General features: G+C 40.2%; 1 protein-coding gene across 14 annotated transcripts in view; it reads left to right on the plus strand.

Moving 5' to 3' along the window:
- Positions 1-14,083, plus strand: part of CEP152 (centrosomal protein 152) — a 146,691-nt gene that overhangs the window by 64,429 nt on the left and 68,179 nt on the right. The gene's annotated exons all lie outside the window — the stretch shown is intronic.

Here is a 14,083-nt window from a genome sequence, read left to right on the forward strand (position 1 = left end):
CTACATACTCCCAGTTGCTCTCCCCTTAATGAGACAGCCCACTCCCTCCCTCCATTTTCTCTTTTCCTGTCCATTTCACTAGCTCTTAACCCCCTCCACCCTCTCACCTCCCCTCTAGATAGGATGTGAACGTAATCTCAAGTGTCCACCTGATCCAAGAAGCTCGCTCCTCACCGGCATTCCTCTCCAACCCATTGTCCACTCCAGTCCCTGTCTGAAGAGTTGGCTTTGGGAATGGTTCCTGTCCTGGGCCAACAGAAGGTCTGGGGGCCATGACCACTGGGGTCCTTCTAGTCTCAGTCAGACCATTAAGTCTGCTCTTTTTACAGGAATTTGGGGTCTGCATCCCACTGCTCTTCTGTTCCCTCAGGGGTTCTCTGTTGTGTTCCCTGTCAGGGCAGTCATTGGTTGTAGCCACGCACCATCTAGTTCTTCTGACCTCAGGGTGATGTAGTCTCTGGTTCATGTGGCCCTTTCTGTCTCTTGAGCTGGTAATTACCTTGTGTCCTTGGTGTTCTTCATTCTCCTTTGATCCAGGTGGGTTGAGACCAACTGATGCACCTTACACGGCCGCTTGCTAACGTTTAAGACCCCAGACGCCACTCTTCAAAGTGGGATGCAGAATGTTTTGTTAATAGATTTTATTATGCCAATTGACTTAGATGTCCCCAGAAACCGTGTTCCCCAAACTCCCGCCCCCGTTATGCCGGCGTTCGAAGCAGTCAGTTTATTCAGGAAACGTCTTTGCTTTTGGTTTAGTTCCATTGTGCTGACCTCGCCTGTATTGTGTGTTGTCTTTCCCATCACCTGAAGTAGTTCTTATCTACTATCTAACTAGTGAATACTCTCTCACACCCCCCCTCCCACCTCTCATAACCATCAAAGAATAATTTCTTCAGTGTTTAAACTATTTCTTGAGTTCTTATAATAGTGGTCTTATACAATATTTGTCCTTTTGCAACTGACTGATTCACTTAGCATAATGCAGTCCAGATTCCTGCATGTTATGAAATGTTTCACAGATTCCTCACTGTTCTTTATTGATGCGTAGTATTTCATTGTGTGAATATACCATAATTTATTTATCCATTCATCCGTTGATGGGCATCTTGGTTGCTTCCATCTTTTTGCTATTGTAAACAGTGCAGGAATGAACATAAACCCAGTGCCCTCGAGTTGATGCTGACTCACAGCGACCCTATAGGATGGAGTAGAACTGCCCCATAGAGTTTCTGAGGAGCGCCTGGTAGATTCGAACTGCTGACCCTTTGGTTAGCAGCCGTAGGACTTAACCACTACACCACCAGGGTTTCCACAGTGAACATGGGTGTGCATATATCTGTTTGTGTAAAGGCTCTTATTTCTCTAAGATATATCCCAAGGAGTGGGATTGGTGGATCATATGGTAGTTCTATTTCTAGCTTTTTCTTTTGAAATAATTTTTATTGGGCTTTAAGTGAAAGTTTACAAATCAAGTCAGTCTGTCACATATAAGCTTATATACACCTTACTCCATACTCTTACTTACTCTCCCCCAATGAGTCAGCCCGCTCCCTCCTTCCAGTCTCTGCTTTTATGACGGTTTTGCTAGTTTCTAACCCTCTCTACCCTAGCATCTCCCCTCCAGAAAGGAGATCCAACACAGTCTCAAGTGTCTACCTGATACAGGTAGTTCACTCCTCATCAGCATCTCTCTCCAACCCATTGTTCAGTCCCTTCCATGTCTGATGAGTTGTCTTCGGGAATGGTTCCTGTGCTGGGCCAACAGAAGGTTTGGGGACCATGACCGCCGGGATTCTTCTAGTCTCAGTCAGACCATTAAGTCGGGTCTTTTTATGAGAATTTGGGGTCTGCCTCCCACTCTTCTCCTGCTCACTCGGGGGTTATCTCTTGTGCTCCCTGTCAGGGCAGGCATCGGTTGTGGCCCGGCCCCATCTAGTTCTTCTGGTCTCAGGATGATGTAAGTCTCTGGTTCATGTGGCCCTTTCTGTCTCTTGGGCTCATAGTTATCCTGTGACCTTGGTGTTCTTCATTCTCCTTTGATCCAGGTGGGTTGAGACCAATTGATGCATCTTAGATGGCCGCTTCTTAGCATTTAAGACCCCAGACGCCACACTTCAAAGTGGGATGCAGGATGTTTTCATAATAGAATTATTTTGCCAATTGACTTAAAAGTCTCCTTAAGCCATAGTCCCCAAACCCCCGCCTTTGCTCCGCTGACCTTTGAAGCATTCATTTTATCCCGGAAACTTCTTTGCTTTTGGTCCAGTCTGGTTGAGCTAATCTTCCGTGTATTGAGTGTTGTCCTTCCCTTCACCTAAAATAGTCTTTTCTACTAGCTAATCAGTAAATAACCCTCTCCCACCCTCCCTCCCTCCCCACCTTGTAACCACAAATATGTGTTCTCAGTTTATACTATTTCTCAAGATCTTATAATAGTGGTCTTATACGATATTTGTCCTTTTGCATCTGACAGATTTCATACAGCATAATGCCTTCCAGGTTCCTCCATGTTATGAAATGTTTCACAGATTCCTCACTGTTCTTTATCGATGCGCAGTATTCCATTGTGTGAATATACCATAATTTATTTAACCATTCATCCATTGATGGACACCTTGGTTGCTTCCAGATTTTTGCTATTGTAAACAGAGCTGCAATAAACCTGGGTGTGCATATATCTGTTTGTGTAAAGTCTCTTATTTCTCTAGGGTATATTCCGAGGAGTGGGATCTCTGTGTTGTATTGTAGTTCTAACTTTTTAAGAAAATGCCAGATAGATTTCCGAAGTGGTTCTACTATTTTACATTCCCACCAGCAGTGTATAAGAGTTCCAGTCTCTCCGCAGCCTCTCCAACATTTATTATTTTGTGTTTTTTGAATTCATGCCAGCCTTGTTGGAGTCAGATGGAATCTCATCGTAGTTTTAATTTGCATTTCTCTAATGGCTAATGATCGAGAGCATTTTCTCATGTATCTCTTAGCTGCCTGAATATCTTCTTTAGTGAAGTGCGTGCTCATATCCTTTGCCCACTTTTTGATTGGGTTGTTTGTCTTTTTGTGGTTGAGTTTTGACAGAATCATATAGATTTTAGAGATCAGGCACTGGTCGGAGATGTCATAGCTGCAAATTTTTTCCCTATCTGTAGGTGGTCTTTTTACTCTTTTGGTGAAGTCTTTAGATGAGCATAGGTGTTTGATTTTTAGGAGCTCCCAGTTATCTGGTTTCTTTTCGTCATTTTTGGTAATGTTTTGTATTCTGTTTATGCCTTGTATTAGGGCTCCTAATGTTGTCCCTATTTTTCCTTGCATGGTCTTTATCGTTTTAGTCTTTGATCCACTTGGAGTTAGTTTTTGTGCATGGAGTGAGGTATGGGTCCTATTTCATTTTTCTGCAAATGGATATCCAGTTATGCCAGCACCATTTATTAAGAAGACTATCTTTTTCCCAATTAACTGACACTGGGCCTTTGTCAAATATCAGCTGCTCATATGTGGATGGATTTATATCTGGGTTCTCAATTCTGTTCCATTGGTCTATGTGTCTGTTGTACCAGTACCAGGCTGTTTTGACTACTGTGGCTGCATAATAGGTTCTAAAATCCGGTAGAGTGAGGCCTCCCACTTTCTTCTTCTTTTTCAATAATTCCCTTCCATATGAAGTTGGTCATTTGTTTCTCCATCACATTAAAAAATGTCATTGGAATTTGGATTGGAAGTGCATTGTATGTATAGATGGCTTTTGGTAGAATCGACATTTTTACTATGTTAAGTCTTCCTATCCATGAGCAAGGTATGTTTTTCCACTTATGTAGGTCCCTTTTAGTTTCTTGCACTAGTACTTTGTAGTTTTCTTTGTATAGGTCTTTTACATCGTTGTTAAGATTTATTCCTAAGTATTTTATCTTCTTGGGGGTTACTGTGAATGGTATTGATTTGGTGATTTCCTCTTCGATGTTCTTTTTCTTGATGTAGAGGAATCCCAGTGATTTCTGTATGTTTATCTTATAACCTGAGACTCTGCCAAACTCTTCTATTAGTTTCAGTAGTTTTTTGGAGAATTCCTTAGGGTTTTCTGTGTATAAGATCATGTCATCTGCAAATAGAGATAATTTCACTTCTTCCTTGCCAATCCGGATGCCCTTTATTTCTTTGTCTAGCCTAATTGCTCTGGTTAGGACCTCTAGCACAATGTTGAAGAAGAGTGGTGATAAAGGGCATCCTTGTCTGGTTCCTGTTCTCAGGGGAAATGCTTTCAGGCTCTCTCCATTTAGGGTGATGTTGGCTGTTGGCTTTGTATAAATGCCCTTTATTATGTTGAGGAATTTTCCTTCTATTCCTATTTTGCTGAGAGTTTTTATCATAAATGGGTGTTGGACTTTGTCAAATGCCTTTTCTGCATCAATTGATAAAATCATGTGGTTTTTGTCTTTTGTTTCATTCATATGGTGGATTACATTAATGGTTTTTCTAATATTAAACCAACCTTGCATACCTCGTATAAATCCCACTTGGTCGTGGTGGATTATTTTTTTGATATGTTGTTGAATTCTATGGGCTAGAATTTTGTTGAGGATTTTTGCATCTATGTTCATGAGGGATATAGGTCTGTAATTTTCATTTTTTGTGATGTCTTCACCTGGTTTTGGTATCAGGGATATGGTGGCTTCATACAATGAGTTAGGTAGTATTCCGTCGTTTTCTATGCTTTGGAATACCTTTAGTAGTAGTGGTGTTAACTCTTCTCTGGAAGTTTGGTAGAACTCTGCAGTGAAGCCGTCCGGGCCAGGGCTTTTTTTTTGTTGGGAGTTTTTTTTTTTAATAACTTTTATTAAGCTTCAAGTGAACGTTTACAAATCCAATCAGTCTGTCACATATAAGTTTACATACATCTCACTCCCTACTCCCACTTGCTCTCCCCCTATTGAGTCAGCCCTTTCAGTCTCTCCTTTCTTGACAATTTTGCCGGCTTCCCTCTCTCTCTATCCTCCCATCCCCCCTCCAGACAAGAGTTGCCAACACAATCTCAAGTGTCCACCTGATATAATTAGCTCACTCTTCATCAGCGTCTCTCTCCCACCCGCTGACCAGTCCCCTTCATGTCTGATGAGTTTCTTCGGGGATGGTTCCTGTCCTGTGTTAACTGAAGGTCTGGGGAGCATGGCCACTGGGATTCCTCCAGTCTCAGTCAGACCATTAAGTTTGGTCTTTTTATGAGAATTTGGGGTCTGCATCCCACTGATCTCCTGCTCCCTCAGGGGTCCTCTGCTGTGCTCCCTGTCAGGGCAGTCATCGATTGTGGCCAGGCACCAACTAGTTCTTCTGGTCTCAGGATGATGTAGGTCTCTGGTTCATGTGGCCCTTTCTGTCTTTTGGGCTCTTAGTTGTCGTGTGGCCTTGGTGTTCTTCATTTTCCTTTGCTCCAGGTGGGTTGAGACCAACTGATGCACCTTAGATGGCCGCTTGTTAGCATTTAAGACCCCAGACACCACATTTCAAAGTGGGATGCAGAATGATTTCATAATAGAATTATTTTGCCAATTGACTTAGAAGTCCCCTTAAACCACGTTCCCCAGACCCCCGCCCTTGCTCCGCTGACCTTTGAAGCATTCATTTTATCCCGGAAACTTCTTTGCTTTTGGTCCAGTCCAATTGAGCTGACCTTCCATGTATTGAGTGTTGTCTTTCCCTTCACCTAAAGCAGTTCTTATCTACTGATTAATCAATAAAAAACCCTCTCCCACCCTCCCTTCCTCCCCTCCTCGTAACCACAAAAGTATGTGTTCTTCTCAGGTTTACTATTTCTCAAGATCTTATAATAGTGGTCTTATACAATATTTGTCCTTTTGCCTCTGACTCATTTCGCTCAGCATAATGCCTTCCAGGTTCCTCCATGTTATGAAATGTTTCAGAGATTCGTCACTGTTCTTTTTCGATGCGTAGTATTCCATTGTGTGAATATACCACAATTTATTTACCCATTCATCCGTTGATGGACACCTTGGTTGCTTCCAACTTTTTGCTATTGTAAACAGAGCTGCAATAAACATGGGTGTGCATGTATCTGTTTGTATGAAGGCTCTTGTATCTCTAGGGTATATTCCGAGGAGTGGGATTTCTGGGTTGTATGGTAGTTCTATTTCTAACTGTTTAAGATAACGCCAGATAGATTTCCAAAGTGGTTGTACCATTTTACATTCCCACCAGCAGTGTATGAGAGTTCCAATCTCTCCGCAGCCTCTCCAACATTTATTATTTTGTGTTTTTTGGATTCATCGCCAGCCTTGCTGGTGTGAGATGGAATCTCATCGTAGTTTTAATTTGCATTTCTCTAATGGCTAATGATCGAGAGCATTTTCTCATGTATCTGTTGGCTGCCTGAATATATTCTTTAGTGAAATGTGCGTTCATATCCTTTGCCCACTTTTTGATTGGGTTGTTTGTCTTTTTGTGGTTGAGTTTTGACAGAATCATGTAGATTTTAGAGATCAGGCACTGGTCGGAGATGTCATAGCTGAAAATTCTTTCCCAGTCTGTAGGTGGTCTTTTTACTCTTTTGGAGAAGTCTTTAGATGAGCATAGGTGTTTGATTTTTAGGAGCTCCCAGTTATCGGGTTTCTCTTCATCATTTTTGGTAATGTTTTGTATTCTGTTTATACCTTGTATTAGGGCTCCTAGGGTTGTCCCAATTTTTTCTTCCATGATCTTTATCGTTTTAGTCTTTATGTTTAGGTCTTTGATCCACTTGGAGTTAGTTTTTGTGCATGGTGTGAGGTATGGGTCCTGTTTCATTTTTTTGCAACGGGATATCCAGTTATGCCAGCACCATTTGTTAAAAAGGCTATCTTTTCCCCAGTTAATTGACACTGGTCCTTTGTCAAATATCAGCTGCTCATACGTGGATGGATCTATGTCTGGGTTCTCAATTCTGTTCCATTGGTCTATGTGTCTGTTGTTGTACCAATACCAGGCTGTTTTGACTACTGTGGCTGTATAATAGGTTCTGAAGTCAGGTAAGGTGAGGCCTCCCACTTTCTTCTTCTTTTTCAGTAGTGCTTTGCTTATCCGGGGCTTCTTTCCCTTCCATATGAAATTGGTGATTTGTTTCTCTATCCCCTTAAAATATGACATTGGAATTTGGATCGGAAGTGCGTTAAATGTATAGATGGCTTTTGGTAGAATAGACATTTTTACTATGTTAAGTCTTCCTATCCATGAGCAGGGTATGTTTTTCCACTTAAGTATGTCCTTTTGAATTTCTTGTAGTAGAGCTTTGTAGTTTTCTTTGTATAGGTGTTTTACATCCTTGGTAAGATTTATTCCTAAGTATCTTATCTTCTTGGGGGCTACTGTGAATGGTATTGATTTGGTTATTTCCTCTTCGGTGTTCTTTTTGTTGATGTAGAGGAATCCAAGTGATTTTTTTATGTTTATTTTATAACCTGAGACTCTGCCAAACTCTTCTATTAGTTTCAGTAGTTTTCTGGAGGATTCCTTAGGGTTTTCTGTGTATATAATCATGTCATCTGCAAATAGTGATAACTTTACTTCTTCCTTGCCAATCCGGATACCTTTTATTTCTTTGTCTAGCCTAATTGCCCTGGCTAAGACTTCCAACACGATGTTAAATAAGAGCGGTGATAAAGGGCATCCTTGTCTGGTTCCCGTTCTCAAGGGAAATGCTTTCAGGTTCTCTCCATTTAGAGTGATACTGGCTGTTGGCTTTGCATAGACGCCCTTTATTATGTTCAGGAATTTTCCTTCAATTCCTATTTTGGTGAGAGTTTTTATCATAAATGGGTGTTGGACTTTGTCAAATGCCTTTTCTGCATCAATTGATAAGATCATGTGGTTTTTGTCTTTTGTTTTATTTATGTGATGGATTACATTAATGGTTTTTCTGATATTAAACCAGCCTTGCATACCTGGTATAAATCCCACTTGATCAGGGTGGATTATTTTTTTGATGTGTTGTTGGATTCTATTGGCTAGAATTTTGTTGAGGATTTTTGCATCAATGTTCATGAGGGATATAGGTCTATAATTTTCTTTTTTTGTAATGTCTTTACCTGGTTTTGGTATCAGGGAGATGGTGGCTTCATAGAATGAGTTGGGTAGTATTCCGTGATTTTCTATGCTTTGGAATACCTTTAGTAGTAGTGGTGTTAACTCTTCTCTGAAAGTTTCGTAGAACTCTGCAGTGAAGCCGTCCGGGCCAGGGCTTTTTTTTGTTGGGAGTTTTTTGATTACCGTTTCAATCTCTTTTTTTGTTATGGCTCTATTTAGTTGTTCTACTTCTGAATGTGTTAGTTTAGGTAGGTAGTGTTTTTCCAGGAATTCATCCATTTCTTCTAGGTTTGCAAATTTGTTAGAGTACAATTTTTCATAATAATCTGAAATGATTCTTTTAATTTCATTTGGTTCTGTTGTGATGTGGTCCTTCTCATTTCTTATTTGGGTTATTTGTTTCCTTTCCTGTATTTCTTTAGTCAGTCTAGCCAATGGTTTATCAATTTTGTTAATTTTTTCAAAGAACCAGCTTTTGGCTTTGTTAATTCTGTCAATTGTTTTTCTGTTCTCTAATTCATTTAGTTCAGCTCTAATTTTTATTATTTGTTTTCTTCTGGTGCCTGATAGATTCTTTTGTTGCTCACTTTCTACTTGTTCAAGTTGTAGGGACAGTTCTCTGATTTTGGCTTTTTCTTCTTTAAGTATGTGTGCATTTATCGATATAAATTGACCTCTGAGCACTGCTTTTGCTGTGTCCCAGAGGTTTTGATAGGAAGTTATTTTCATTCTCGTTGCATTCTATGAATTTCTTTATTCCCTCCTTAATGTCTTCTATAACCCAGTCTTTTTTGAGCAGGGTATTGTTCAGTTTCCAAGTATTTGATTTCTTTTCCCTGATTTTTCTGTTATTGATTTCCACTTTTATGGCCTTGTGGTCTGAGAAGATGCTTTGTAATATTTTGATGTTTTGGATTCTGCAAAGGTTTGTTTTATGACCTAATATGTGGTCTATTCTAGAGAATGTTCCATTTGTGCTAGAAAAAAAAGTATACTTTGTAGCTGTTGGGTGGAGTGTTCTGTATAAGTCTATGAGGTGAATTTGGTTGATTGTAGCAATTAGGTCTTCTGTGTCTCTATTGAGCTTCTTACTGGAAGTCCTGTCCTTCTCTGAAAGTGGTGTGTTGAAGTCTCGTAGTATAATTGTGGAGGTGTCTATCTCACTTTTCAGTTCTGTTAAAGTTTGTTTTATGTATCTTGCAGCGCTGTCATTGTGTGCATAAATATTTAATATGGTTATATCTTCCTGGTCAATTATCCGTTTAATCATTAGGTAGTGTCCTTCTTTATCCTTTGTGGTGGATTTAACTTTAAAGTCTATTTTGTCAGAAATTAATATTGCTACTCCTGATCTTTTTTGCTAGTTGTGCTTGATATACTTTTTTCCATCCTTTGAGTTTTAGTTTGTTTGAGTCTCTAAGTCTAAGGTGTGTCTCTTGTAGGGAGCATATAGACAGATCGTGTTTCTTTATCCATTCTGCCACTCTCTGTCTCTTTATTGGTGCATTTAGTCAATTTACATTCAGCGTAATTATAGATAAGTATGTGTTCTTGACAATTTCATTTTTCCACTTACTTTTTTGTGCTGAGATGTTTTTCTTTGTAAATTGTGTGTTCCTCATTTTCATAGTAGTTGAATTTATGTGTGCTAAGTCGTTATGTTTCCTTAGTTTTTATTTTGAGTTATGAAATTGTTAGACCTCTTTGTGGTTACCTTAATATTTACCCCCATTTTCCTAAGTAAAAACCTAACTTGTATTGCCCCATATCGTCTTGTTTTCCTCTCCATATGGCAGTTCTGTGCCTCCTGCATTTAGTCCCTCTTTTTGATTATTGTGATCTTTTACATATTGACTTCAACGATTCCCTGTTTTGAGCATTTTTTTCTTTTTAAAATTAATCTTAATTTGTTTTTGTGATTCCGTATTTGAGTTGATATCAGGATGTTCTGTTCTGTGACCTTGAGTTGTGCTGGTATCTGATATTAGTGATTTTCTGACCAAACAATTTCCTTTAGTATTTCTTGTAGCTTTGGTTTGGTTTTTGCAAATTCTCTAAGCTTGTGTTTATCTGTAAATGTTTTAATTTCACCTTCATATTTGAGAGAGAGTTTTGCTGGATATATGATCCTTGGCTGGCACTTTTTCTCCTTCAGTGCTCTATATATGTCATCCTGTTGCCTTCTTGACTGCATGGTTTCTGCTGAGTAGTCTGAACTTACTGATTCTCCTTGGTAGGAGACCTTTCTTTTATCCCTGGCTGCTTTTAAAATTTTCTCTTTATCTTTGATTTTGGCAAGTTTGATGATAATATGCCTTGGTGATTTTCTTTTTGGATCAGTCTTATATGGGGTTCGATGAGTATCTTGGATAGATATCCTTTCGTCTTTCATGATGTCAGGGAAGTTTTCTGCCAACAGATCTTCAACTATTCTCTCTGTATTTTGTGTTATCCCTCCCTGTTCTGGAACTCCAATCACACGCAAGTTATTCTTGATAGAGTCCCACATGATTCTTAGGGTTTCTTCTTTTTTTTTTTAATTCTTTTATCTGATTTTTTTCCAGCTATATTGTTGTCAATTCCCTTATCCTCCAGGTCTCTCACTCTGCATTCCAATTCCTCGATTCTGCTCCTCTGACTTCCTATTGAGTTGTCTAATTCTGTAATTTTACTGTTAATGTTTTGGATTTCTGAATGCTGTCTCTCTATGGATTCTTGCAGCTTATTAATTTTTCCAGTATGTTCTTGAATAATCTTTTTGAGTTCTTCAACTGCTGTAGCAGTGTGTTCCTTAGCTTTTTCTGTGGAAGAAAAAAAAAATTTTTTTTTTTTTTCTGTAGATTGCCTTATTTCATTTCTGAGGTCATCCCTGATGTCTTGAAGCGTTCTGTAAATTAGTTTTTTATATTCTGCATCTTGCAATTCCAGGATTGTGTCTTCATTTGGGGAAGATTTTGATTCTTCAATTTGGGGAGTTGTAGAAGCAATCATGGTCTGCTTCTTTATGTGGTTTGAGATTGACTGCTGTCTCTGAGCCATCTATAAGATATTGTAGTGATTTATTTTATGTTTGCTCACTGAGTCTTATCTTGTTTTGTTTTCTTTCAATATACGTAGATGGGCTACTAGATTTCGCTGTCTTGATTGTTGTAGCCCTTGAATCACTTATGTCCTATTACCAGCTGGTTAGGGCTGTTACCAGATATATAAGCCTAAGAGACCATTCACTATTCTTGAGTAGAATCTGATTTTGGGTCACCAGTGTGTGATGCACCCTATCACCTATCCACCTAGAGGAGTAGTGGTGATAGTTGTGTGCACCGGATTCTAGTAGCAGCAGGGGGTCACACTCCAGAGGGGGTAGGATGCTGACAGGCTTCTCCCAAGTGCCAGTGAGGTAGGTGTGTCTCTATTCCCAAAGCACTTTGGTGGGTGGGCTCTGTAGCTGTACCTTAGGCACCCAATGCAAGTACCTCTACAGATTGGTAGGTGTCACCATCTTCAGACCCCTAAGGCAGGAGGCTAGGTGGTCTGGGGGGAGCTTCAGCCCTCAGTACCCCGTTGTGGGTCAGTGAGGGCTCTGTTTAATACGCAGAGATATCAGACCTGGGAAACTTGTCTTTCCGGTAATCCACTAAAACAATTACAGTCATATCCCTATCAGAATTGCCTTTGCATTATAGTAGCCACCTTGTTCCCTGTAGGGATGAAAGCCAAAGACTGTGCATCTCATATGCTTGGCTGGAGCTGGTTCTGTATTTTTAGTCCAATTTTGGGAAGTCAGGGAAGGATTTTTGGTCCCTGGGTTTTTTGTAGCTGCTCTTCTCAGGCCAGGAGAATGGATTAGGAAAAGACCAAAAAAAAAAAAAACAAAAAACTGCAGAGCACTTCACTCTCTGGCTCAGGAAATTCCAGTGTTAATGAAGCCGCCTGGGAAGGGGAGGGAAGGGATCAGATAGATAGGAGAGTGTAGCACCCCGGAATATAGACAAAGTTACTTATCTTGCTTGGTGATGACTGTTTTATCTGAGATTCCCGAGGGGTGTGTAGCCTGCGTGCGTTGGCTGGGTCAAGATTGCCTCCGAGGGTCAGGCCCGCGTCCTGTTCTTGTGCTGTCTCAGAAGCCCTGGTCAGTTCCTCTGCTCCCAGTCCAAAGCCCAGCGCCAAGGTTCCCTGGCTGGGACGCCACACTTCAGGCTCCAAAACCAGTCGCTGCCTCCTGGTGACTTCTCCTGTCAGCCGCGTCGCTGCGCTGTCTGCGTGCACTGGTTGGGCTTTCCCCGAGGTCACTTCTGGGGGCTAGGGCTGTGTCCCGTGTTTGCGCCGTCTCAGGATGCTGTGCTCAGCTCCCCTGCGCCCAGTCCAAAGCCCGGCGCCAAGGTTTTCTGACTGGGACGCTGGCTCCAGGCTCCGAAAACAGTCACTGGTTCCCCACAGTTGCTCGTTCTCAGTCTGTGTCCCTCTGGTCAACTCTTTAGATCTGTGTTTGATGGCCAGGGTTCGTAGATTGTCATGTCTGTGATCGATTCACTTTTTTTTCTGAGTCTTTCCTGCAAGAGGGATCCGAGGTAGTTTCTACCTAGTCAGCCATCTTGGCCCCCTATTTCTAGCGTTTTAAGGAAGTGCCAAATCAACTTCCAAACTGGTTTTACCACTTTACATTCCCATCAGCAGTGTATAAGTGTTCCAATTCTCCACAGCCTCTCCAACATTTATTATTTTGTGTTTTTTTGACTAATACCAGCCTTGTTGGAGTGAGAAGAAATCTCATTGTAGTTTTCATCTGCATTTCTGTAATGGCTAATGATGGTGAGCATTTCCTCATGTATCTGTTAGCTACCTGAATGTCTTCTTTAGTGAAGTGTCTGTTCATATCTTTTGCCCATTTTTTAATTGGGTTATTTGTCTTTTTGTAGTTGAGTTTTTGCAGTATTGTGTAGATTTTAGAGATCAGGCGCTGATCGGAAATGTCATAGCTAAAAACTTTTTCCCGGTCTGTAGGTAATCTTTTTACTCTTTTGGTGAAGTCTTTGGATTAGCATAGGCGTTGGATTTTTAGGAGTTCCCAGTTATCTAGTTTTTCTTCTGCATTGTTAGTAATGTTTTGTATACTGTTTATGCCATGTATTAGGGCTCCTAACGTTGTCCTTATTTTTTCTTCCATGATCTTTATCGTTTTAAATTTTATATTTAGGTCTTTGATCCATTTTGAGCTCGTTTTTGTGCATGGTGTGAGGTGTGAGTCCTGTTTCATTTTTTGTGGTTGGATATCCAGTTATGCCAGGACCATTTGTTAAAAAGTCTGTCTTTTCCCCATTTAACTGTTTTGGGGCCTTTGTCAAATATCAACTGCTCATATGTGAATGGATTTATGCCTGGATTCTCAATTCTGTTCCATTGGTCTATGTATCTGTTGTTGTACCAGTACCAGGCTGTTTTGAGTACTCTGGTGGTATAATAGGTTAAGTAGAGGTTCTTGAACATAGGACAGAACAGCCTGTTTTAGTAGTTTTTAATGAAGTATAAATACCAGAAACCAAAATGAACAGAATCCTGAAGTATTGATATTATACTAATATCTTCAACATCAAGTATGTACATCAGTTTCATTAAAATGGTTTAGTTAAATTATACAAAGTCAATTTGAAAACACTGTTTTAACTTTTAATGTGAAGGCTTACCTTTTTATATATTAACACTGTATGTTGCAAGCAGGTAGCTTGCATTTGTCAATGGTATATGAGAACATAAACATTAATTTTTCCTGGGAACCTTACTGTGACCTTACTTTTAATAAAAAAGATACTCTGTCTTTTGTTGTTGTAATCAAGTTGATTCTGACTCATGTCTTTCAAGGTACTTCCGGGTGGGTTTGAACTGCTGACCTTTTGCACCACCCAGGAACGCCCTGTCTTTTGTACCACTACTTAATACAGACATTTTAGCAAGCTTATGGAAGAGGGTGCTGTAGTGTTCCTCACAGAGGCTGATAGGGAGCAAGCGCTGATGGGGAAGA

The sequence above is a fragment of the Loxodonta africana genome, chromosome 10, assembly GCF_030014295.1.
Source record: "Loxodonta africana isolate mLoxAfr1 chromosome 10, mLoxAfr1.hap2, whole genome shotgun sequence".
In the NCBI taxonomy this organism is placed as follows: Eukaryota; Metazoa; Chordata; class Mammalia; order Proboscidea; family Elephantidae; genus Loxodonta; species Loxodonta africana.